The following is a 23,345-nucleotide window of genomic DNA, read 5'->3' on the forward strand; positions in this document are numbered from 1 at the left end:
ACTCGATGTTTCAATGAAACAGCCTACATCCAAACCACCAGTTGCAGAGGAAACCCAGGGAAGCTCATAGAATGCGGTCAGGAGCAATGGAATCCGCAAGGGACAGCTGCACAGATGGGCCTTCAGCGGGTCCATTAACACGTGTATGTCCGAAGGTACAACAACTTGGGACCCCAAATACAAGTCCAGCGCACACTCGTAAGTGTAGAATTGGCAGTGGAACACAGGCTGTACACAATGAATCCATACAGGCAGAAATGATAGGAACTAATGCACATCCAGTTCTCAAAGCAAAGACGTGCCAAACAAATACACCCATGCATTCACGGCACAGCAGGACATGAGGCAGTGCCAGCTCCATTTGATCCTGAACTGGGACATCCATTGCTGGGAAAAGATATTAAAAAGCAATATCCCTGCAACTAGGAACAGGACCAGCAGAGGACCTCCAAAGATGCTTCCGTGAATGGAGTGGGTAAATGATGGAATAACTCCAAACACCATCTGGAAGGTACGGACCAACCCAGAGCCAATGCTCTTAAAAACCCTACAATTCCAGTTGCACTAGAAATGGTAAAAATACGAAGGACCAGCTCCCCTAAATGTCATGGGAAGTTTATATGGAGAAGCGCCTGTATCTCCGAAAAGGAACGTGCCACCTGAAGATCAAACGTAGGCTGGGGCGGAGTTTTCCGAATTCTGCTACATGGAACTCCATGAAGTGGCTAAAAAACGATGGCATGCTTCGCAGTGATCCACGTGTGGGCAGAGTTTGCCAAGCACCCATTTGTGTTGCCATGTGAAACAGGGAGTGCGTCTATGCATGGCAAATCGCATGCAAATGGCACTACGTGGTTCTCATGTGTGACCTTGCTTTGGAAATTATGCACGAACGGCACCACGCGGTTCACATGAGCGTGGGCATCAAGTTTTTCCACTCTCTGTTATGGTGCTGGGCCTAATTTTCACAATACCTCTTTAATCTCTTTAATATTCCCTCATTAAAACGTATCTACCCCTCATTGTTATGTATTACATTAGTATGTGTCTTTGTGTTTGGGTATTTTAAGTTTTTTGGAAAATATATTGGTGTTTTTCGTGACTTTTTTGATTTTGTTTTTTTTCCCCTTACTTCCTTATTTCTTCTTTCCTTTCCTTTCCTTTCCCTTCCTTTTCTTTCTTTTGTACCCCACCCAGCGCCACGGCAAAGGAATCTTCCTTCAGAAAGCAGGAGGTGGCAGCCCTCGTTTTTTTTTTGTGCAGCACCACCTCACCCTCCGAGCTGGCAGCAGGCGGCAGGTCCGGCAGTAGATACATATCTGCGGAGAGTCAGCTACGTTGGGGGGGGTACCGGTGTGTGGGGCGCATAAGCAAGATTCAGCACACCGTCCAGCAGTTAATGCACCATTAGGCAGATATCTTAGACTGTGAACAGGACCTGTTTGACCTACTAGGCGTTGAGATTCCGGAATGGGTGAGTATTCATTATTTGTTGTGTTTGTGTTCTTCAATGCTAATATTTGTTTTCCAAATGGCATGCAGCTCACAATCACAAGTTATGTTTAGTTTACGTTGGAATATTATTAGGTGATCCAGTTTCTAGTTTCTGCAATGCAGGTGCCCAGCGCTACCAAATCGTACACATGATTGGTGCTCGCTTTGGCAGATTAATTAAGAAGCCATTGCAGACTATCCTCCTGTCACTATAGTGAATTTGCGATATCAGTGAGTAGCGCATTCTGTCTGTGACTTTGTTTATGTAGCTCTTAAAGTTCCAAGCTATTTCACACCAATATGTAGTATGCATCTATGCATTACAAAAAAGGAATAATGAGTTGGCCCATCACGAGGGTTGAGAAATGAGAATAGATTCAAAGATCATTCACTGCAATGCATTTGTTCCAAATGTAGTTTTTGTTAAGGAAATTTGGACTATTGATTTCAGGATAAGTATGGGCAACTCAGCGATAGATGAAAGACTCAAAACTAGTACTATAGGTGACCTGTTTTAGAGAAGCACAATTATGTGACTGTGTTTGCCTGTCATATTAATTTTGTGGAGATTAACTGAATAACTAATCTGTTGTTTTTTATCTTCTTTATTTCTTATATCAGCACCCAAGGGCAAGAAGGGAGACATTGTAGAGGGTCCGGGAGAACTGGTCAGCAGGAGGTGCCGACCAACAGTTCCGCTAGCAAGGGCTCTGCTAACCCCAGTAAGTCCAGTTATTTATTATCATTAATTCCCTAATGTTGGGATTTATGATTGCTGTGAACTCACAGTAGAATCTTGGGGTATTGTAATGTTGATGCTGGGTTCCAGGATGGGAGTTGATGCCTGGAGGCTGGTGTTGCTGGTGAGAAATAAATTTTCTCTGACACACTTACCAGCCATCTTCCTTCCACGTGGTGACGAGGACGGGATACAAACCCACTGATGTAAAGCACAACGGATTCCATTTTTGATTCATTCCTGTTATCCCTGGATTATCTTTTTTTTCCTTATATTACATGGTTTTCTTTTTTGGTAGATGGCTTTTTACGGTCTCTAGTCTCTAGTACACTTATCTTCTGCTTTGCTCTTATATATCTTGTGGTATTGTAAGAATAAGACTAAGAGTAACACATTTTGGTACTCTAACGTCTACTGTGAAGATTGTAGGCCCAAGTAAGCTAGTATTATCAATAATATTCACCATGAATGTTTGTTGGAAGGCTTTCTTTTTCCTGCTCATGCTCTAAGAGTGGCCATGGTCATGATCTCCTCCCTCAATGATGTGTGCTGCCTCATTCATTTATACAGTATACCACCAGTTTTCCATGACAGTGCAGCATGGCTGCTATTTCCCAATCAACACCATATGTCTTTCATTGACCATTATTCCATGCCTGGTTTGTCTAACAATAGGAACCAACCAAATGCCCACCGTGATATTTTTGTTAGAAGATACTACAGTGCTAACCAAACTGTAGTGATGCATTGCGGTTGCATTTTTTGATTACAAAAATTAAGGGGTGGCGTATCTGGCATCTAAAATATTTTTATTCTAGCCACTCACACCTCCAGTGATGGCAGTTCTAGTACCACTGCAGGAAGAGAGTCAGTTGGAGGTGGAGAAGCGGCGGTTGGGACCAGCACTGGTAAGTCACATACTTGCTTGCTTATTAACAATTACTATCATCCTCACTAGCAAATACCAGGGCGTCGACAACTTTTGACCCTTGTGGTACTTTAAATTCTGGACCCGTGTTCTAAACATCGTCATATCATGACGATTTTGGTATCAGCAGACCGAGAATGATTAGGATACTATGCACAAGCATTTTCGCCATATTCGGGTGAAGAAATCACCCTGAAATCATAGTTTCCGTTCTGAACCCTCGGTTTCCATTGAGCGGCAGCCATTTTGTGGTTGCCCTTACATAGGCCAATGACTAGGCCAAAAATAGAGTCTGAAGGACACATACTCCTTTGCTGACTCCTTTGTGACCTGGGCAAGCTGACTCCACTGCCTGAAGCCAAACCTGTCCGGCCAGTTCCTTTCCCAGTGGCCTAATGAGATTAGTATAAAGGCACAACATATCATAAAACCTTTTCATCACACACAAACCATGCCTAATCTTACACACACCTGTCCCTGTTTTTTCCTTTATGACTTGCTTTACGAGGAGGAGGTGCCCGTTTTTATTGGAGGTCTGTTGGAAACGGCCCTTTTTGCAGGGTTATCCCCAAACTTTTTGCTTCTTCCTCCTTTATTTTTTCTAACCCGTGGTTGTTGGCAATAGGACTCTGGGCACTTTACCACTGCTGATCAGTGCTAAAGTGCATATGCTCTCTGTATAAATTGTTATATTGATTGGTTATCCATGATTGGTATATTTGTTTCACCTGTTAGCCCCTAGTAAAGTGCACTAAGTGTGCCAGGGCTGGTTATTCAAATGCTACTAGTGGGCTGCAGCACTGATTGTGCCACCCACAGGAGTAGTGCTAAAATGATGTCTTAGGCCTGCTTGCAGTGCCTATGTGCAGTCCAGGACTGCCATGTCGACCTGGCCAGTGCACCCACTGACCAGGCCTTATCCTTCCCTTTCTGTACATGTCAGGCATCCCTATGGTGGCCCTAGGTACCCCCCTGGGCTGGGTGCAGCGTATCTGAAAGGTAGGGCATGTACTGAGGTTTGTAACATACCCTGGTAGTGAATTACAGCCATTTTCGTTTTTCACTGCTGAGAGGCTATCTTGCCCATAGGATAGAATGGGGAAGGCTGTTTATATGCCTATCTTCCCATAAGGGCAAGATAGAAAATCCAAGTTTGGTATCTCTGTGTTCAGAATTTAATTATACATCTTTTTAGCAAGATGGTTTTTAAATTCACTGTGTGAGAATAGCACTTTTTAGAAAGTAGCTATTCTCCTGTTTAACCTTCCTGTGTGCCTGTGTGCTGGTTGGCTGACTGGTGTCATGTGATGGGCTAGGTGGCTCCAGGAGCCTGGATGAGTCAGCAGCAGGGTGAATAGGGAGATCTGCTTTAGATGGGTGGGAGGAGTAGTCCCTGGGTTTGAATAGGGCTGCCCCTGCCAGCACAATGCTGGCTCCACCCCCTGCTGGCCAGGCTGAGGACTCTGCCTCTGCTGGCACAAAGAAGGCTCCACCTCCTGCTGAGCGTCTAACGACCCTGCCCCTCACTCTGAAAGGAACCAGGTGCTCCAGGGCAGAGCACACCCAGGAACCGGTTTGAGCAGGGGAATCCCCCCACTGAAACACAGAGAGACAAAGACTTGGAGGGGTATAAGAAGAGGACCCCAGACACCTAAACTTTAGATCACTTTGGAACTAAGAAGAAACCTCTGCCAAGGAGAAAGCTGAAAAGGACTGAAGAGGAGAAGACTGCCTGCTTGCTGTTTTGCTTTGCTGCCAAGGAGAGGGGAAGGACTTTGCTGTGTCCCCTTCTTTTGATTCTGATCTCCAAGGGCCTGAGAAGAGCTGGCTCCCTGTTAAGAAGTCACAGGAACAAAAGGACTTCCCCACCAGCTCCCCTGGAACTCTGCTGAAGGAGTTCTGACCTGCCTTGGAGTGCTTGCCCAGTCTTGGGGCCTCAGGAGGTCGTTTTGCTGTGTTTGGGAGCTCGGAAGCAGAAGCGTGAAAAAGAGTAACTGGTACCCAACGCATCATCCGATTGCATGTCGCAAGAACGAGAGTGCGAGGAGAATTTCATTGTGGCGTCATCGCAGCCCCCGGAGTCCCCGCATCGCCGAGTGCGTCGAGCATCGTTCCGGTGCGAGAAGATTCCTGACGCTGCGAGGGTCATCGCAGAACCAGTTTGCAGGCCGCACCACTGCCGGTGCGTGAAAGTATCCAGTCGCTGCGTGTGTCGACGCAGAGTCCCGTCCCGTGACGCATCGAGGGTTGCGGCGCCAGAAGTCAGCGCTGCGCCGCGCTCCGCGCCGCTTTGAAGATCGTCGCATCGTACCTGTGTGTGAAGCTTCCCCCCTAAGAAACCTACGCAACGAAAGCCAAAGTCATCGCATCCTCCCCCTACAGATCGGAGCCGGCGCATCCACCTCTGCTGCATGAAGCAGGGCTGCTGCAAAGCCTCCCCAAGATCTCAGGAGTATCGCATCGCCTTTGCCATCTTCCTTGTGATAGCTTTTGGGAACCTTATCGCAACTACAGGTACTGTTGGGCACGAGAGTGTCGCATTTTGTGCATTGAGAGTCGCATTGTGCAGGACACTGATTTTTACATCCTGGAGTACTTTCTGCAAACTCTTGAACTATCTTTAAAGTAATCTTTTTAATTGTATGTTGGTTTTTCTGTAGTATTTGGTCTTGTGAAGTTTTTAGTAAAGATACCTTATTTTTCTAAAACTGGTGTGGAGTAAATCTGTGGTGTTTTCACTGTGTTCCTGTGAGTGTTGGTACAAATACTTTACACATTGCCTTTGATAGCCTAGACTGCTCAGGCCAAGCTACCTAGAGGGTGAGCAGGGGTTATCTTAACAGTGTATCCCCCTTTCCCTGACTAGAAGCAAGGGTCCCTACTTGGACAGTGGTACCTACCCTGCCAACTAGAGACCCCCAGATCTAACATTGGTGGTCAGCGGTGAGGATTGAACTTGTATTTGTATTTGACCCACAGTAATTGGTGTACATCACTAGTTTAAGTGCAGACCAATACGCAACCACATACTGTATTTTTTATTCTATTTTTGAGTAACTCTTCAAGAGCATCATGTCTCAGGTGGCAACAAGTGAGAGGGCAGAATTGGAGTTTTCCATTGCGGATTTATATTCATACAAAGTTGAGGAGCTCAAACAATTCTGCAAAGACCTTGGTTGCCCTGTGAAAAGCGGAGCTAGAAAGGATGTGCTACAAAGAATCTTGAAGGCCTGGTGGGAGGCCCAAGAGGAGGATGATGCAGATGAAGAGAATGGTTTTGTTCCCCAAGATCGGCCCGTGGGCAGACCAGTCTCAAGGGCTGGCAGCTCCCATTCCAGTAGGGGTCTCACTCCAGTGGAGTTGGAGGAGAATCAAAGGGTGAGAAACCATGAATTAGAAATAATGAAAATGGAAATGAAGCAATTGGAAGTAGAAAAGGCGTTGGAGGAAAGAAAATTGCTTTTGGCTCATGAGTTGAGGATGAGGGAGCTTGATTTGGAGCTCGAGAGGCTTGAGGCCATGAGTGTCTCAGCTGAAGAAGAAAAATGGGTAGCTCAAGAAGTGAGCTTTGCTGAGTTGGAGGTGGAGTCCAGCTCAGATGGTGGCAGCAAGATTGTAGTTTCTAGTGCTGAAAGAAAGGTACAAACACCCAGAGATGTGGCACCTAACTTGAAGGAGGGGTTTGACATACACCAGGGGGTTCAGGTTTATGATGTAGTTCCTGTGGGGTGCAGTGTCCCTGAAGTAGATTGGGGAACTGACACAGGGGACCATATTCCTAGTGGTGGGAGGGACACTCTACTGACCCTAGAGGAGAGGTACAGGGAGAGGGGTTCCCCCATGGTAGAAGCCTTGGTGTGTGAGTGTAAAGACCGCCCAGAAGAGTGTGAGTTGTGTGACAGAGACAGTCAGGTATTGTCTTGCCAATCTCAGGAGAGTGGTGTGGGGTACTTGTGTGAGGCACTGGAGGGTGAGGCAAAAGGTAGCTTGGTTAACAACTGTGGGGGGCTGTGTGATTCATTTGTTGGAGAGCATATTTTAAGTCCCTGTTTTCCAGAGCTATGCCAACACCCGGTGGAGTGTGAGTTCTCTGGTTCCAGAGAGCTTGCGTTGGAGGCAGACCTTTGGTTGGATGCCAAAAGGTCTGGAGAGGCATTGGGGAGTGATCCCAAAAGGAGTGGGACAGATATCTTCCAGACCTGTGAGGTGGAAGAGGTTCAGTGTAGCCCAGTTAGGTCCCAGTGTAGTGGGAGGGGTGTAGGGGCTCACGTCCTGTCTCAGTGGAGAAGGGGTGAGTGTGGGACTGTGGGTCCCAAGGTGCCCGAAACCCAGTCTCAGGGCCTGGTGGGTTCCTTAAGGGAACACCAGGTTGGGGGCCTAGACAGTGCTAGTAGGCCATTTGAGGAGGATCTCCTAGTGTCAGGAGAACCTGGAGCCTCTGTAAACAGAGCTCCAGTGGTTCTGGTGTCTGGCGGTACCGCTCCAGTTGGGAGGGTGCAGAAGTCCAGACTGAGGGGTGAGAGGGGGATGTGTTCCCCAGTGGGAGAACCAGTGGGTCAGGGACCAGCCAGAAGGGCTGAGTCCCCTAGGAGTGACCATGGTGACACCACTTCTGTCCTGGGGGATCTTCGCGGACTGTCAGGTGGACAGGGGCCGGGAGATCTGCGCCAGGCAGACTGTCACGAGACACATGAGTCATGTGTCACCCTCGGGGAGATACTGTGTGAGTCCCCAGAAGTCCTGGAATGCCAGGCAGGTGTGCAACCGCAGGGTTTAGTCCCTGGGTTGGGAGGCCAGGTTCAGGATCTGCCTGACCTGGGGGGAAGGACATCTGTAAGCTGTGTCCTGACCGGTTTGGCTTCCAGGGGTACCCCTCCAGTGGGGAGGGTGCAGCTCTCTGGAAGGGGGTGCAGAGGGAGAGAGTCTTCGCCTCTGACCCCGGTGCAACCTGAGGGTTTAGACCCTAGGTTAGGAGACCAGTTGCTGGAGAGAGGTCCTGAACTGGAGGGAGGGACATCTGTAAGCAGTGTCTCTACCAGTTTGTCTTTGAGGTGTACCGCTCCGAGTAGGAGGGTGCAGAATTCTGGAAGGGGTGCAGAGGGAGGGAGTCCTCGCCTCTGACCCCGGTTCACCTGGAGGGTGTAGACCCTAGGTTGGAGGGCCAGGTCCGGGGTGTCCCCCCTAACCTGGAATCCCAGTTGCAGGATAGAACCCCTGAACTGGTGGGCGAATGGTGCAGGACACCTGCCACAGGTGCCCTGACTATTTTAGAAGGGGGTACTGCTCCAGGTGGGAGGGTACAGATCCCCAAGGAAGAGGAGGACCGGGTATGGAACAGCCCACCCCAGCCTCCTGTCCAGCCACCGGATACAGGCCCGGGGCTGGTGGGTCAGTGCCAGGTTGTCAGACCAGACCTGACAGGAAAGGAAGTGGACAAAGGGTACCCAGCACCTGGGGCTACTGCCCCCACCTTCTGATGCCACGGGGTGTGAGGGCCCTGAGAGGCATAAGGCCTGGGTCTCATCCCTGACCACTGCCACTGGTCACTGCGGCTTGCTGTCTGTCTGTTGGGACACACCTGTGAGCAAGTTAAGGCTAGGTGCTGCACAGGTGGTGTCCACAGGTGAAGAGAAGGGTTCCACATGGGTTGGCGTAGTGGACCCTGAGAGTATGGATGGAGAGATCCAACCGGGTTCAGGAAGGCGTAGAACAGGAATAGTACCCTGCTGTTTGGGCCAGTTTCCGTGTTCTAGCGCCCTAAGCAGGGAATCCCATCGAGGTATCGCTTGGTCTACCCTGGCTCTAGGCTGGAAGGGGTTTGTATTGGAAACGGCCCTTTTTGCAGGGTTATCCTCAAACTTTTTGCTTCTTCCTCCTTTATTTTTTCTAACCCGTGGTTGTTGGCAATAGGACTCTGGGCACTTTACCACTGCTGATCAGTGCTAAAGTGCATATGCTCTCTGTATAAATTGTTATATTGATTGGTTATCCATGATTGGTATATTTGTTTCACCTGTTAGCCCCTAGTAAAGTGCACTGAGTGTGCCAGGGCTGGTTATTCAAATGCTACTAGTGGGCTGCAGCACTGATTGTGCCACCCACAGGAGTAGCGCTAAAATGATGTCTTAGGCCTGCTTGCAGTGCCTATGTGCAGTCCAGGACTGCCATGTCGACCTGGCCAGTGCACCCACTGACCAGGCCTTATCCTTCCCTTTCTGTACATGTCAGGCATCCCTATGGTGGCCCTAGGTACCCCCCTGGGCTGGGTGCAGTGTATCTGAAAGGTAGGGCATGTACTGAGGTGTGTAACATGCCCTGGTAGTGAATTACAGCCATTTTCGTTTTTCACTGCTGAGAGGCTATCTTGCCCATAGGATAGAATGGGGAAGGCTGTTTATATGCCTATCTTCCCATAAGGGCAAGATAGAAAATCCAAGTTTGGTATCTCTGTGTTCAGAATTTAATTATACATCTTTTTAGCAAGATGGTTTTTAAATTCACTGTGTGAGAATAGCACTTTTTAGAAAGTAGCTATTCTCCTGTTTAACCTTCCTGTGTGCCTGTGTGCTGGTTGGCTGACTGGTGTCATGTGATGGGCTAGGTGGCTCCAGGAGCCTGGACGAGTCAGCAGCAGGGTGAATAGGGAGATCTGCTTTAGATGGGTGGGAGGAGTAGTCCCTGGGTTTGAATAGGGCTGCCCCTGCCAGCACAATGCTGGCTCCACCCCCTGCTGGCCAGGCTGAGGACTCTGCCTCTGCTGGCACAAAGAAGGCTCCACCTCCTGCTGAGCGTCTAACGACCCTGCCCCTCACTCTGAAAGGAACCAGGTGCTCCAGGGCAGAGCACACCCAGGAACCGGTTTGAACAGGGGAATCCCCCCACTGAAACACAGAGAGACAAAGACTTGGAGGGGTATAAGAAGAGGACCCCAGACACCTAAACTTTAGATCACTTTGGAACTAAGAAGAAACCTCTGCCAAGGAGAAAGCTGAAAAGGACTGAAGAGGAGAAGACTGCCTGCTTGCTGTTTTGCTTTGCTGCCAAGGAGAGGGGAAGGACTTTGCTGTGTCCCCTTCTTTTGATTCTGATCTCCAAGGGCCTGAGAAGAGCTGTCTCCCTGTTAAGAAGTCCCAGGAACAAAAGGACTTCACCACCAGCTCCCCTGGAACTCTGCTGAAGGAGTTCTGACCTGCCTTGGAGTGCTTGCCCAGTCTTGGGGCCTCAGGAGGTCGTTTTGCTGTGTTTGGGAGCTGGGAAGCAGAAGCGTGAAAAAGAGTAACTGGTACCCAACGCATCATCTGATTGCGTGTCGCAAGAACGAGAGTGCGAGGAGAATTTCATCGCGGCGTCATCGCAGCCCCCGGAGTCCCCGCATCGCCGAGTGCGTCGAGCATCGTTCCGGTGCGAGAAGATTCCTGACGCTGCGAGGGTCGTCACAGAACCAGTTTGAGGGCCGCACCACTGCCGGTGCGTGAAAGTATCCAGTCGCTGCGTGTGTCGACGCAGAGTCCCGTCCCGTGGCGCATCGAGGGTTGCGGCACCAGAAGTCAGCGCTGCGCCGCGCTTCGCGCCACATCGAAGATCGTCACATCGTACCTGTGCGTGAAGCTTCCCCCTAAGAAACCTACGCAACGAAAGCCAAAGTCATCGCATCCTCCCCCTACAGATCGGAGCCGGCGCATCCACCTCTGCTGCGTGAAGCAGGGCTGCTGCAAAGCCTCCCCAAGATCTCAGGAGTATTGCATCGCCTTTGCCATCTTCCTTCTGATAGCTTTTGGGAACCTTATCGCAACTACAGGTACTGTTGGGCACGAGAGTGTCGCATTTTGTGCATTGAGAGTCGCATTGTGCAGGACACTGATTTTTACATCCTGGAGTACTTTCTGCAAACTCTTGAACTATCTTTAAAGTAATTTTTTTAATTGCATGTTGGTTTTTCTGTAGTATTTGGTCTTGTGAAGTTTTTAGTAAAGATACCTTATTTTTCTAAAACTGGTGTGGAGTAAATCTGTGGTGTTTTCACTGTGTTACTGTGAGTGTTGGTACAAATACTTTACACATTGCCTTTGATAGCCTAGACTGCTCAGGCCAAGCTACCTAGAGGGTGAGCAGGGGTTATCTTTACAGTGTATCCCCCTTTCCCTGACTAGAAGCAAGGGTCCCTACTTGGACAGTGGTACCTACCCTGCCAACTAGAGACCCCCAGATCTAACAGGGTCCGACGATATCTGATGAAAGTACTGAGCCTTGCCGGGTAATTAATTGAGGGCTGGACAAACTGAAATATGGGCTTGTCATCATGACTCTGCTTTTTCTTTGTAGTGAAAATATGTGAATGGTCAACTGTAAAATAAGGAATGTTTGCCTAAAGCATAATATTCTGTATAAAAAGAGAAGGCTGGCTTGTAAGGTTGAGTAGTCTCCTGAGAATATACACCGTGTTGTACTTCTATGATACCTGTTACTAGTTGCAGCCAATAAATACGATCTTTGACTTCACCAAGAAGACTCTGTGTTTCTGTAGTCTGAAACAGGAAGAACTCGAAGTCTTAGGGTGTGTTCCCTGGCACCGCTGGGTTCTGAAAAACCCAGTACTTCAGTTGGCGCCCAACGTGGGGCGATTTCAGCGGTACCGGTCCAAGCCAGAGGTTCGTGAGGAGCTTCGCGTGAAAATTCTGGAGGAAGGCCGCCACTTCATCGACCCCTGTATGTCGACGTGGTCCGAAAGTCTTTGCTGCGAGGTTCCCCGCTTCCCGACGGCTACGAAGGACTGCTGCCCTGACTATTGCCCTGTTTTGGACCCTTGATGATTGGTAGAGCGAAACGATAGACGAGTCTTCTGGTGACGTCATCGATATCTCAGTTAAGTATAAGTGGAGCGTCTCCCAGTCCTTAGTTTGGTTCTTAGTTTGGTATCCCCTTGGGATCTTTGATTTGGAACTTGCAAGTACCAAAGCCGAGGGACTCGTGTATTCACGAGACTATCGTATTCGATAATCCTTTGAAGTTTGAAGCTAGACTAGAGAGCGAAGATGCCTGGTCTTAGCAGACTTGGAAATTTGTTTTGTCTTGGTTGTAATAGGGATTCCGGATTGGAGGACTCGTGTCCGGTTCCTCCGATTGGAACTCCAACCTATGAACTATATGTGAAACATGGCGTAGGCCCCATCACATATAATGAAGTATGGATCCGATACACCAGGAAAGATGGTGCTTTAAAACGGCCCCAATATGGTAGTTTTGACACAGAGATTCTGGATAATCTGGAGGTTAAACTTTTTAAGAAGAAAGCCCGGCCGGCGATGTTTGACTCTTTCCGCCTATGGTGTAAGGAAGCCAAACAGAAGGAAATTCAATTAGCAAAGAGAAAAAAGAGAGAAAAGGGTATCTCGATAATGCAAGCTGCTATGCAGTTTAAAGATAATGAAGAAGAACAGATGAGTGAGCAGTTGCACAGGCAACGTAAAATGGTGATCGATAAATGTTATCCAGTTTTACCGCTTCTCCAGCAAGATGCAGCAAAAGAAATTGAGAAAGATCCTTTAATGTCACACTTGTTGAGTTCGCCACCCCCTTATGCGCAGAGTGCTACAGCACCTCCGCAACCTTTAGTTGTGCAACATCTGGTTATTGTGCCTCAGGTTCTTCCACAGCCGCCAGCTCCTCTTCAGCTAGCTCCTACTTCTATGGCGCAGCCCCCTCAAGGGCCGCCGACTTTGCTACCTGCCTCATCTGTACTACCTACGACTTTGTCTACTACATCGACTGCCTCTTCTGGTGTTCTTCCTGATACTGCCTCTGCGTCTGCATCTGCGTCTGCCTTGCCTCTCTCTGTTTTTTCTCCTGTTCTTTCGTCAACTTCTCCTTCTATCCGACAGAGAATGACTGATACTGTTGCTAGCATTATATTTCCTCTCTTCGGGTCAGCTGGTGTGACCCCTGATTCGGAGGGTAAGCAGTCGCGTAGTCAACTGCCTGATTCTCGAGAGAGAGAGAGAAGTGTTTGACCATATGGCGCGTAAATGGGTTACTTTCCCTTTTAAATATGATGTAGAGTCTGTTATGGATGTCTTCCGTCAATGGGAAGCACCAAAACAAAGATACGTTTTTGAGAAAATGTGTGCTTTCCTTTGTGAGGAATTGGAGAATAATGAGTTAGAAACAAATCCGCCTGAGTTGTGCCGTGTACGGCTTGAGTTTTCAAAGGGCACGATTGTGGGTTCCAATGTTGAGAAAGCAGTTGCGACGTTGTTATCCTTTAGGAATAAGGATCTTTCCCAGTCGCTGTTTGAACATGACTCCTCAGTTAGGAAAAAAGTGCCACAGTACCCAATGAGAGAAGTCCCTCCGGTATGGAAGGAGGTCGTTGCGGCTGATGCCGTTAATCAAATTGCTGCTGCTCCAGCTCATTTTCAGCGTGTTTGGGTACATGTTCCTTGGAAGCGAGCTGAAGTTTTAGCGCTTAAGCAGACCTTGCCTGACCCTCGTAAAAACCCTGCAGGGTATTATAAGGAATTATCACAGACTGCAGACTCATGCATTATGAATTTAGCTGACATAGACATGTTATTTGGGAATGTTGTTCCACAGCCTTTGTGGGGATTGATTCGCCATGCAGATCACGCACAAGAATTAGGTGACACATAGGTTAATATTAGTACTGCAAATGATAGACAAGTTGGTGGTGCCAAGCCTGAGCCTTTGGTAGCAGAACTTCCTGCTAGGATCATTACTTACATGAAAACTTTAATGCCTGCAATGCGTGTGAATTGGGATAAATTGTCTGCTTGTAAGCAGAAGAAAGATGAAACAGTGTCTGATTTCTTCACCAGGTTTGAGGAAACGTTTATCGACCACAGTGGTCAAGATATGAGTACAGAAGGTGGTCAACGGTTGTTCGTTGACAAGTTTGTGCACAATTTGCTTCCCGAGCTGTGTAAGAAATTGAAAGATTCAGAGAGTTCTTGGGCCGTTTCCTCGTCAGCAGAAATATTGGCTACTGCACAGTACTACGAAAATAGGGATAAAGATGAGAAGGATAGAGCAGAAAAAAAAACTAAAGAATTAAAGATGAAGGTTCTTTTACAACAGGCGTATCCGCCACGTGGTGGTCAGAGTAACTATCAGCAACCTCAACAGTTTCAGAGAAACTCGCAAAGGTTCGAGTGTTCTCAACCACGTGTTCCTGTAGGTCCCAATCAGTGTTCATATTGTAAAGAAGAGGGTCATTTTAAGTATTGTTGTCCTATTTTATTACAGCGTACGAATGGTACTTCTGGCGCAAGAGGTCGATGTGTTCAACAAGCCCCTAGAGGTAGAGGACGTGGAAGTGTCCCCCAGAACGCGTGTTCCCTTCCGCCTCAGAATTCAATGAATAGTTTTGACCAGCAAAATCACGCGTCTGGTAGGACGGCTCAGTACTATGCTGACGACTATTATGCAGAAGATGAGAATATCGAAGGTAATGATTGCTAGGACAGCCATAGACAAAGAGAGGGAGTTGTTTCAGTTCCAGTAGATCAGAGTGGGCCATATGTTAAGGTGATTACATCAGGTGTGTCAGAGCCTTTTCTGTTGGATACTGGTGCTACAAAGAGTTCTATTATGCACTCAAAACTCCCTGGCGCACCTTTGTCTGGCGAGACGAATGTTTCAGTAGGTTTTTCTGGCGCCCCGGTTAGGAACCCGATTTCTAGTCCTATGTCCCATTCTGTTGGACCTTGTGAATTAGAAGCACCCCTTATTCTGACGACAGGTTGTGGTGAAAACTTGTTAGGATTGGATTTGTTGAAAAGATTGTATGCGACGTTATATTGTTCTCCTTCGGGAGTACAACTTACACTGGGTAGGAAAGTGATCTCTCCAATGTATTTGTCGAAGGATAAACGTCCGACCGAACTGTAGTTTCTTCCTGATATTCTTTGGGCTACTGGTCCTAATGCTGTGGGTCTTTTGGAAATACCGCCATATGTTGTGACATTGAAAGCCAATGTTAAATTGCCACGCATTCCCCAATACAAGATCTCTAGTGAAGGTGAAAAGGCGTTGCTAGCTATCATTTATGATTTGATTGAAAAAGATGTAATTGAAGAGACAAGAGGCAACGTTTGTAATAGTCTTGTTCTACCTGTTTTGAAACGTACTGACCCTTCTCAGCCACCTGTTTACAGGTTCGTGATTGATCTTAGAGAGGTCAATAAAATAGTTGTGCCACAGTTTCCAGTTGTTCCTGATATCACTGCCCTATTGACTATGATTCCAGCTTCCGCCACCTGGTTCTCGGTGATTGACTTGAAGAATGCTTTCTTCAGCATCCCGATTGCCGAGGAGAGCAGGGATATTTTTGGCTTCAGTTTAGGAGGCCGAAGCTTCCGCTTCAAACGCGCTCCTCAAGGCTACTGTGAAAGTCCATCAATATATAGTCAGGCTTTAAAAACACAGCTTGATGCAATTGTTTTACCTGATGGCGCTACCCTTATTCAATACGTCGATGATTTGCTAATAGCTGCAGATACTGAGGAAATTTGTAAAGAAGCCACCTTGTCGTTGTTGCGTCATTTGTCTGATTTACACCACAAAGTGTCTCTTTCAAAACTGCAATATTGTCGACAAGAAGGGACCTACTTAGGTCATCTATTATCGAAGGAGGGAAGAAAACTGACCCCAGAAAGAATTCAGGCAATTGCAAAATTGAGTGTGCCAAGGACACAAAGAGAAGTACGTGCTTTCTTGGGCATCACATCATACTGCAGACAATGGATACCGAATTTTTCTTTGCTGGCCAAACCTTTGGTAGCTTTGACCTGTAAAGATATACCGAATCCCGTTCCATGGTCTGAAGATTGTCAGAAAAGTTTTTCCAAATTGCGTAATGCATTGTGTTCGGCTCCTGTGTTGGGTACTCCCGACTACAGTAAGCCCTTTACACTGTATGTCCATGAGAAAGAGGGTTGTGCATTGTCAGTGCTGATACAGTCTTTTGGAGACAAGCAGCGTCCATGCGCGTATTTTTCGTCGACTTTGGATCCGGTAGCTAAAGCATTGCTGAGTTGCTTGAGAGCCACAGCGGCAGCAGCTGTTTCTATTCGACAGTCTGCTGGGTTAGTGATGAATAATATGTTGATTGTGATGGTTCCACATGCAGTGGACACGTTGTTAAACAGGACCAAGACACAGCACTTAACTAGTGCTCGATTGTCAGGTTACGAGTTGACACTGTTAGCGAGTCATGTGCACATAAAGAGGTGCAATACGTTGAATCCAGCCACGTTATTGCCGATTTCAGTAGAGACAGATGATGTTGAACAGCATGATGGTTTTCTCAGGACAGGAGAAGAAACGAAAGGGAGAGTAGATCTTAAAGATACTCCTCTTGTAAAGTGTGATGGTACCTTATGGGTGGATGGTTCATGCTTCAAGCTTCCGAATGGTGATACGACTGCAGCATATGCTGTCACGACTTTGCATACGATTGTTGAAGCTGCACGTATACCACATAATTCAGCTCAAGCAGCAGAGTTAATTGCACTTACGAGAGCGTGTGTGTTATCAAAAGGAATGAAAGTGACCATATATACCGACAGCCAGTATGCGTTTGGTGTAGCTCATAGTTTTGGACAATTGTGGAAAGAACGTGGGTTCCTGACTTCGCATGGAGCTAAGATTCAGCATGGTCAGTTGGTGAATGAACTTCTTGAGTCACTGACCTTGCCGTTACAAGTTGCGATTGTGAAATGCAGTGCACACAAGAAGGTTACTGATGATGTTGGTCGTGGTAATGCATTTGCTGACGAAATCGCAAAAGAAACAGCAAAAGATGTGATGAATCGAATGTATGTTGCAGGCCCTGCAAGATGGGTTGGTGACGATGGAATGTGTGAAGACACGATAGAGAGTGTGAAGTCTCTTCAAGCTGAAGCTTCAGAGAAAGAGTTGAATGTGTGGAGAGAAAGTACGGGTAAATTGGATGAAAATGGTTGTTGGGTTGACTTGTCAGAACATCAGCGATGGTTGTTACCCGATGCGTATGTGCTTGCAGTGGTGACAATGGCCCATGGAATGGCCCATATCAGTGTGAAAGGGATTTGTAAGTTGTTGGCTCCAGTATGGCAAAATGCTGGAATTCCTAAATGTGCAGAGAATGTGGTCAAGAATTGCATGGTGTGCCTGAAATACAATCCTGGTAGGGGAACCCCAACTCCAGCTGGTCATTTTGCGCCTCCAACGTATCCGTTTGAGGTTTTGCAGCTAGATTTCATCCACATGGAAAGGTGCAACAATTTGAAATACGTACCCGTTGTTGTTTGTGCCTTTTCAAGATGGGTAGAAGCATATCCCTTAAAAGACAACACTGCCTTATCCACAGCTAAAGCCCTTGCCAAAGAATTCTTCCCTAGGTTTGGAATGCCGAGAATGGTCTGGAGTGATAATGGGAGTGAATTTGTGGGTCGAGTGATGAAGAAAGTATGTGAGGGGCTAGGTATCCAGCAAAAATTTCACGCTGCAAATCACCCCCAATCAGCTGGACTAGTAGAGTGCTATAAGGGCACGTTAAAATTGAAGTTGGCAAAAATACAAGCGAGCTCTGGTCTTAAATGGCCTGACGCTCTGCCTTTAGCACTCCTATCAACAAGAATGACTGTGCATTCGCGAGTGGGACTTAGTCCCTATGAAATTGTGTTCGGCCGCCCGGCCAACATATGGGGAGTGCCAAGGCCGACAAAATTCAGTGAGATCGAACACCCAGTACTTCTTGATTATTTGTATGAATTGACGGCTAAATTGCGTGTTTTACACCAACAGGTTCACGATACTCTGCCTCAGGTCTCTGAAGCTCCAGGACATCTTATCGATCCTGGATCATGGGTGCTGGTCAAAAACTTCCAGCGGACGAAGAATGACCAGCCCCGGTGGACCGGCCCCCACCTTGTCCTTCTCTCAACAAGATCAGCTGTTCGAGTGGAAGGGAAAAAGAACTGGATCCACGGCGTACACTGCAAGAGGGTCCCTTTGCCTCTACCGTACGAACGGTGGGTCCAGGAGGGGATCGCTGACTCTGAGACTGAGACCGTGCCTCGTTTTCTGCCTTTTAGCGATGCACGGGTAAAAGGAACACTTTCTGAACAGGAAAGTGACAATATTTTGCAAGAAGCTGTGCCACCGTCAATTCGATTGAACACTACAGAGCCTGAACTCTTGTTCCAGAACCAGACAGTACCTGGAAAAAGCCGCTACAATTTGAGGCCGAGAACTATGAACAAATAAAAATTCTTTTTCTTTGCTATTTTTGAAAGTGCAGCTCTCTCATCTGAGAAACTTTCTTATTTTTGTTTTTCGAACCGCCATCCGTGTTCAGCTGTAGGGTCGTGGTTGCCCAAGTCTTTGAAGTGCAGCTGAAGACGTTAGGTCGACAGTTCTGGTCGGTCTAAGGGAGTTGCCCTGGACTGACAGAAGCATTCCTTAGCACAGAACACCCTACCACCACGAGCAGCAATTAGAGAGGATCGAGTTTTTCGAGAATGAGAGACCTGCCAAACAGATTAACTTTAAAGCCAGAATGTGTGTAATGATGACAAAGAAACGATTTTTGATATTATGTATTTTCATGTTGCTTAGTGTAATGACGTTTTTAATAGGATATGTTTTATTCTCTTTTCAAGTGACATTTGCACCCACTACACAGCCCATACCTCCTTCTACTGTTTCCTCACATTCTTTTCACCCTCTGCCTGAACACGAGTCTGCTAGAAGATTAGAATTCGTCAATAATTTGTTCATTCAGCTTCTACACCAACACCAATTAGTAGTTAACACAACTAACTGTTGGGTGTGTGGTCTTATGCCTCATACTACTGATAAAGGTATCCCTTATCTGGTCCTGTCTTTCATCCATAATGGTTCTGTGTGGGCATATAGAACGATATTCATATACGCTCATGAAGCCAACCCCCTACGTTCTGTGAATGATAATCCTAAGAATAGTGCTCTAGTTAAGGGTATAGTAGATATGATTAGGGAAGATATTTCCTATGAGACTATCCCGAGAGATGAAACACTAGCATATATTGGATGGAACATAACAGGATATGGAGTTACTCTGAGTGAGAACCAGTGAGCAAAGAGATCCTCCCCGATTTGGATTGTACCCCATCAGGGTCACCTATGTCTGCAAGGTAAGGGCAAGAATCCCAGAGCTAAGTTAGGGAAAAGTACCTGCACTGAAACATATGTTCTTGCGTCTCAGACTTCCCCTTCGTTCTTAGCAGCTAAGGGTACCTATTTCATCTGCCATAATAGAGCCTATACATGGTTGCCCCCTGACTTCTCAGGCACATGTTTTGTTTTGTTCCTGTTGCCTCCCACCTACAAGGCCGCGGCAGATTACCATAAGACAAGGATAGTTAGAGGTGTCATCAGTAAAGAAGACACTACAGGACAGGAACTTGGAGATTTCGTAAAGTGTTTTCTGCCGTTTTGGGGGCCTATGGTTAACAGCAGGAACATAAGGCAATTGACAAGGGTGGTTGAATCCACGGTAGATGAAATCGCCGGTTCCCTTAGTAATTTGACAGCTGAGCTCCAGTCGGATCGCCTTATGACTCTTCAGAACAGGGTCGCATTAGACGTCACACTTGCAGACCGAGGTGGGGTATGTAAAGTGATCCAATCAAGTTGCTGTGTTTTCATTCCAGATAACGCTCCGACAGTTTACCAGGCCATTTCCAAACTGCATAAGATCTCCGAATCTATTCACGTGGATAAAGGAGATTGGTCATTGATAGGGTGGTTCTGGGAACTGATATCCGCCTGGGGATGGAAGATTCTGATAGTCATTGGGATGATCTTAGCCATTCTTTTCCTGTTCTGTCTGTGTGTACAGTGTGCTCCTGCAATATGTGGCCTCTGTGCTACATCGTGTGTAAGGAAACCTGTATCAAGGGACGAGCTAAGTAATAGGATGATGCTACAGCAACATCTCAACGACTTCATGAACATAGACCTGGACTCAGACCTGGACTCAGATTAACGTGAGTATAGGTTATTGCCTATGTAAGGGCAAAAGGAGGGTCTGTGGTACTTTAAATTCTGGACCCGTGTTCTAAACATCGTCATATCATGACGATTTTGGTATCAGCAGACCGAGAATGATTAGGATACTATGCACAAGCATTTTCGCCATATTCGGGTGAAGAAATCACCCTGAAATCATAGTTTCCGTTCTGAACCCTCGGTTTCCATTGTACGGCAGCCATTTTGTGGTTGCCCTCACATAGGCCAATGACTAGGCCAAAAATCGAGTCTGAAGGACACATACACCTTTGCTGACTCCTTTGTGACCTGGGCAAGCTGACTCCACTGCCTGAAGCCAAACCTGTCCGGCCAGTTCCTTTCCCAGTGGCCGAATGAGATTAGTATCAAGGCACAACATATCATAAAACCTTTTCAGTACACACACAAACCATGCCTAATCTTACACACACCTGTCCCTGTTTCTTCCGTTATGACTTGCTTTACGAGGAGGAGGTGCCCGTTTTTATTGGGGGTCCGACGATATCTGATGAAAGTACTGAGCCTTGCCGGGTAATTAATTGAGGGCTGGACAAACTGAAATATGGGCTTGTCATCATGACTCTGCTTTTTCTTTGTAGTGAAAATATGTGAATGGTCAACTGTAAAATAAGGAATGTTTGCCTAAAGCATAATATTCTGTATAAAAAGAGAAGGGTGGCTTGTAAGGTTGAGCAGTCTCCTGAGAATATACACCGTGCTGTACTTCTAGGATACCTGTTACTGGTTGCAGCCAATAAATACGATCTTTGACTTCACCAAGAAGACTCTGTGTTTCTGTAGTCTGAAACAGGAAGAACTCGAAGTCTTAGGGTGTGTTCCCTGGCACCGCTGGGTTCTGAAAAACCCAGTACTTCACCCTGTGTGAACACCCCAGCTTTACCAGATGGCCATTGGCGAATTAGAATGAAAGTATGAATTAATATTTAGATTGTGTTGATGAATAAGCAAGAAAGGCAGCTCTTCTCATGGAGAGGGTCATGCTGCTCATGTAATTTGCCTACTTTGTTTATGTAGGGTTATCAAAGCTATGGTTCATTGTAGGGGGTATTTTCTTTTTTACTCCCTCACTGTTTTTGTTAAGTGAACCAGATGTACTCACCCATCATTCATCACCCCCCCCCCATGGCATTTTGCCTCTTATGACTGAAGTGCAGTATGGTTCAATTTGTGACTGCAGTGTTTGCTGTGCAATGTGCAGCCACTTCAGTGAAGGTGGCATTTACGTTTTTAATTTATTTCAAACCAAACACACAAGGTGTGTTTCCCTTCGCCCACTCTGCCACCTCTTAGCACTTCACTCCTTTATTTTTTCCTAAGTTCTTCTGTCCCAGCCTACCAAAAAAATGGAAAATCAATTCTTGGCATGTGCTACCTTTGATTTTAGAACCATGTATAGTAGAATGGTTCCAGAATATATTTCATGGTTTCCCATAACGGAATCATTTTACACCTGTTCAGATTTTTGTCTTTCGACTTCCGTCAGTGACTGAATAAGCCAAATATGACAAATCGGTGATGAGTGTAGAGGCCCCTCTATTTTATATCAAAAGCTCTATCCTGCCCACCTAATCCCTCCACCCTAACCTGTAGTAGAGTAAGTCAAGTTTCCTTTCCTTACTTACTGCCCAGTAAAAGAATTTGTTGGAAATAATATGTGGTGCTGGACGAGGCCAGTGAGAAAGGTGGGAGTAAGTGCATGATTTGATGTCAAGTTTGATGTACGGAAAACACTGTGATTAACGTGCCAAATACAATCTATATAGCCCATTCCTTTCCCTGTAGTGCAATCCATCATTTCCCCAACAACTACTTACGGCAGACAGGATAATATCCGCATTTCAAATGCGAGGTGTGTGATGTAGTATCTTAGCTATTATTCATCTGCCTCTTTGGAGTCAGGGTAGAAAGAGAAATGCATTTGGAGAAGTGCAGGGCCATTGGAATTAAAAATGAGATAATTGTCAACTACAGCCCTCCCAACTGCAGACAGTAGCAAAATACCCAACGCGCTGGCTAATTATGAGCATGGCTCCATTATTTTAGCACAACACACAACTTGTACTCCATAGTGCATAATGCCGTACTCATTAATGAGAGGTAATTTATTTTTCCACTCAAAATGTTTGTTTAGAGTTACTTGGAAAGCCTTTAGAAGAAAATAAAATAAAATCACAATCTTTTAATCTGGTGTTATTCTGCTTTATAACTTTTTGGCCACACAGTCAGTGCTTTTCCTGTAAGGCATGTGTGGGTAAAACAAAATTGTCCTCTTGACTCTCCGTATCATACTCTCATCAAATTCCAATGGCCCTAGGGGACCAGCAATGTACTGCTAGTATGCCACCCACACATTTAAGCACAATTGTTTGCAAAGAGTATTATTTACAATGTGTCGTTTTTCTTTTTGTTTTTCTCAATATATAGCTACTCCAGCTGCTCCACCCATAGGACCCAACAGGCAGGAGATAGCTGCCCATCTGTAGCGGCAGAGGCTGGAGCGTATCCAGCAAGAATGCCAGCTGCTGGTGGTCCAGGAAGAGGAGGGGGAGGAAATAAATGCCTTTCAGCTAGGCCCCAGTGCAGCCGGTTCTCATCAGCCTCCAGCCTCGGCCATCCCATTGCCGCCACCAGATGACATCTACTGCTGCCACCCCCTTTCACACTGACAACAGCAGGCTATTGCTGCAGTGCATCCTGCAGCGGCTTGACACCATAGATGGAGCAGAGCCTGGACCAGCTCCGGACCAAAATCTAGAATGCCCTCTTTTAGCCCATTTAAAAAAATGTTCGTGGGAGGGACTTGTTGTGACTGGGTAGAGATGGTGGGAAGGTAGTTGGGACCGGGTTTCTTTGGACATTTTCAGATTTTGGGACATTGGGGCTTGGGTCAGTTTATTTGGGGAGAGGGGTGGGCATGTTGTTGTGTGGGCGGAGAGGGTGGGTTTCTTTGTAAAAAATAAAGGGGAAACTATATTTTATCAAAATTTCTGCCTTAAGTAGTTTGTTTTACTTTTACTTTGCAATGCGGCCTTCAGTTTTTACGCAACCTGTTCATGTGCTTGTAGGAGAAAGTGCACCGCTTAGTTGTAGAGTTATACCTCTCTATTTTCACCA

The 23,345-nt window shown here is 46.7% G+C and overlaps 1 long non-coding RNA gene across 1 annotated transcript in view; it reads left to right on the top strand.

Moving 5' to 3' along the window:
* LOC146789966 (uncharacterized) overlaps nt 1-23,094 on the top strand; it is a 33,815-nt gene extending 10,721 nt beyond the window's left edge. Inside the window, exons 2-4 of the long non-coding RNA XR_014969885.1 lie at nt 1,198-1,474; nt 2,116-2,216; nt 22,656-23,094. This is a non-coding gene — a long non-coding RNA (uncharacterized LOC146789966). The remainder of the gene's footprint in view (nt 1-1,197; nt 1,475-2,115; nt 2,217-22,655) is intronic.
* Nucleotides 23,095-23,345: the final 251 nt, after the last annotated feature.

The sequence above is a fragment of the Triturus cristatus genome, chromosome 10 (assembly GCF_964204655.1).
Source record: "Triturus cristatus chromosome 10, aTriCri1.1, whole genome shotgun sequence".
NCBI lineage: Eukaryota > Metazoa > Chordata > Amphibia > Caudata > Salamandridae > Triturus > Triturus cristatus.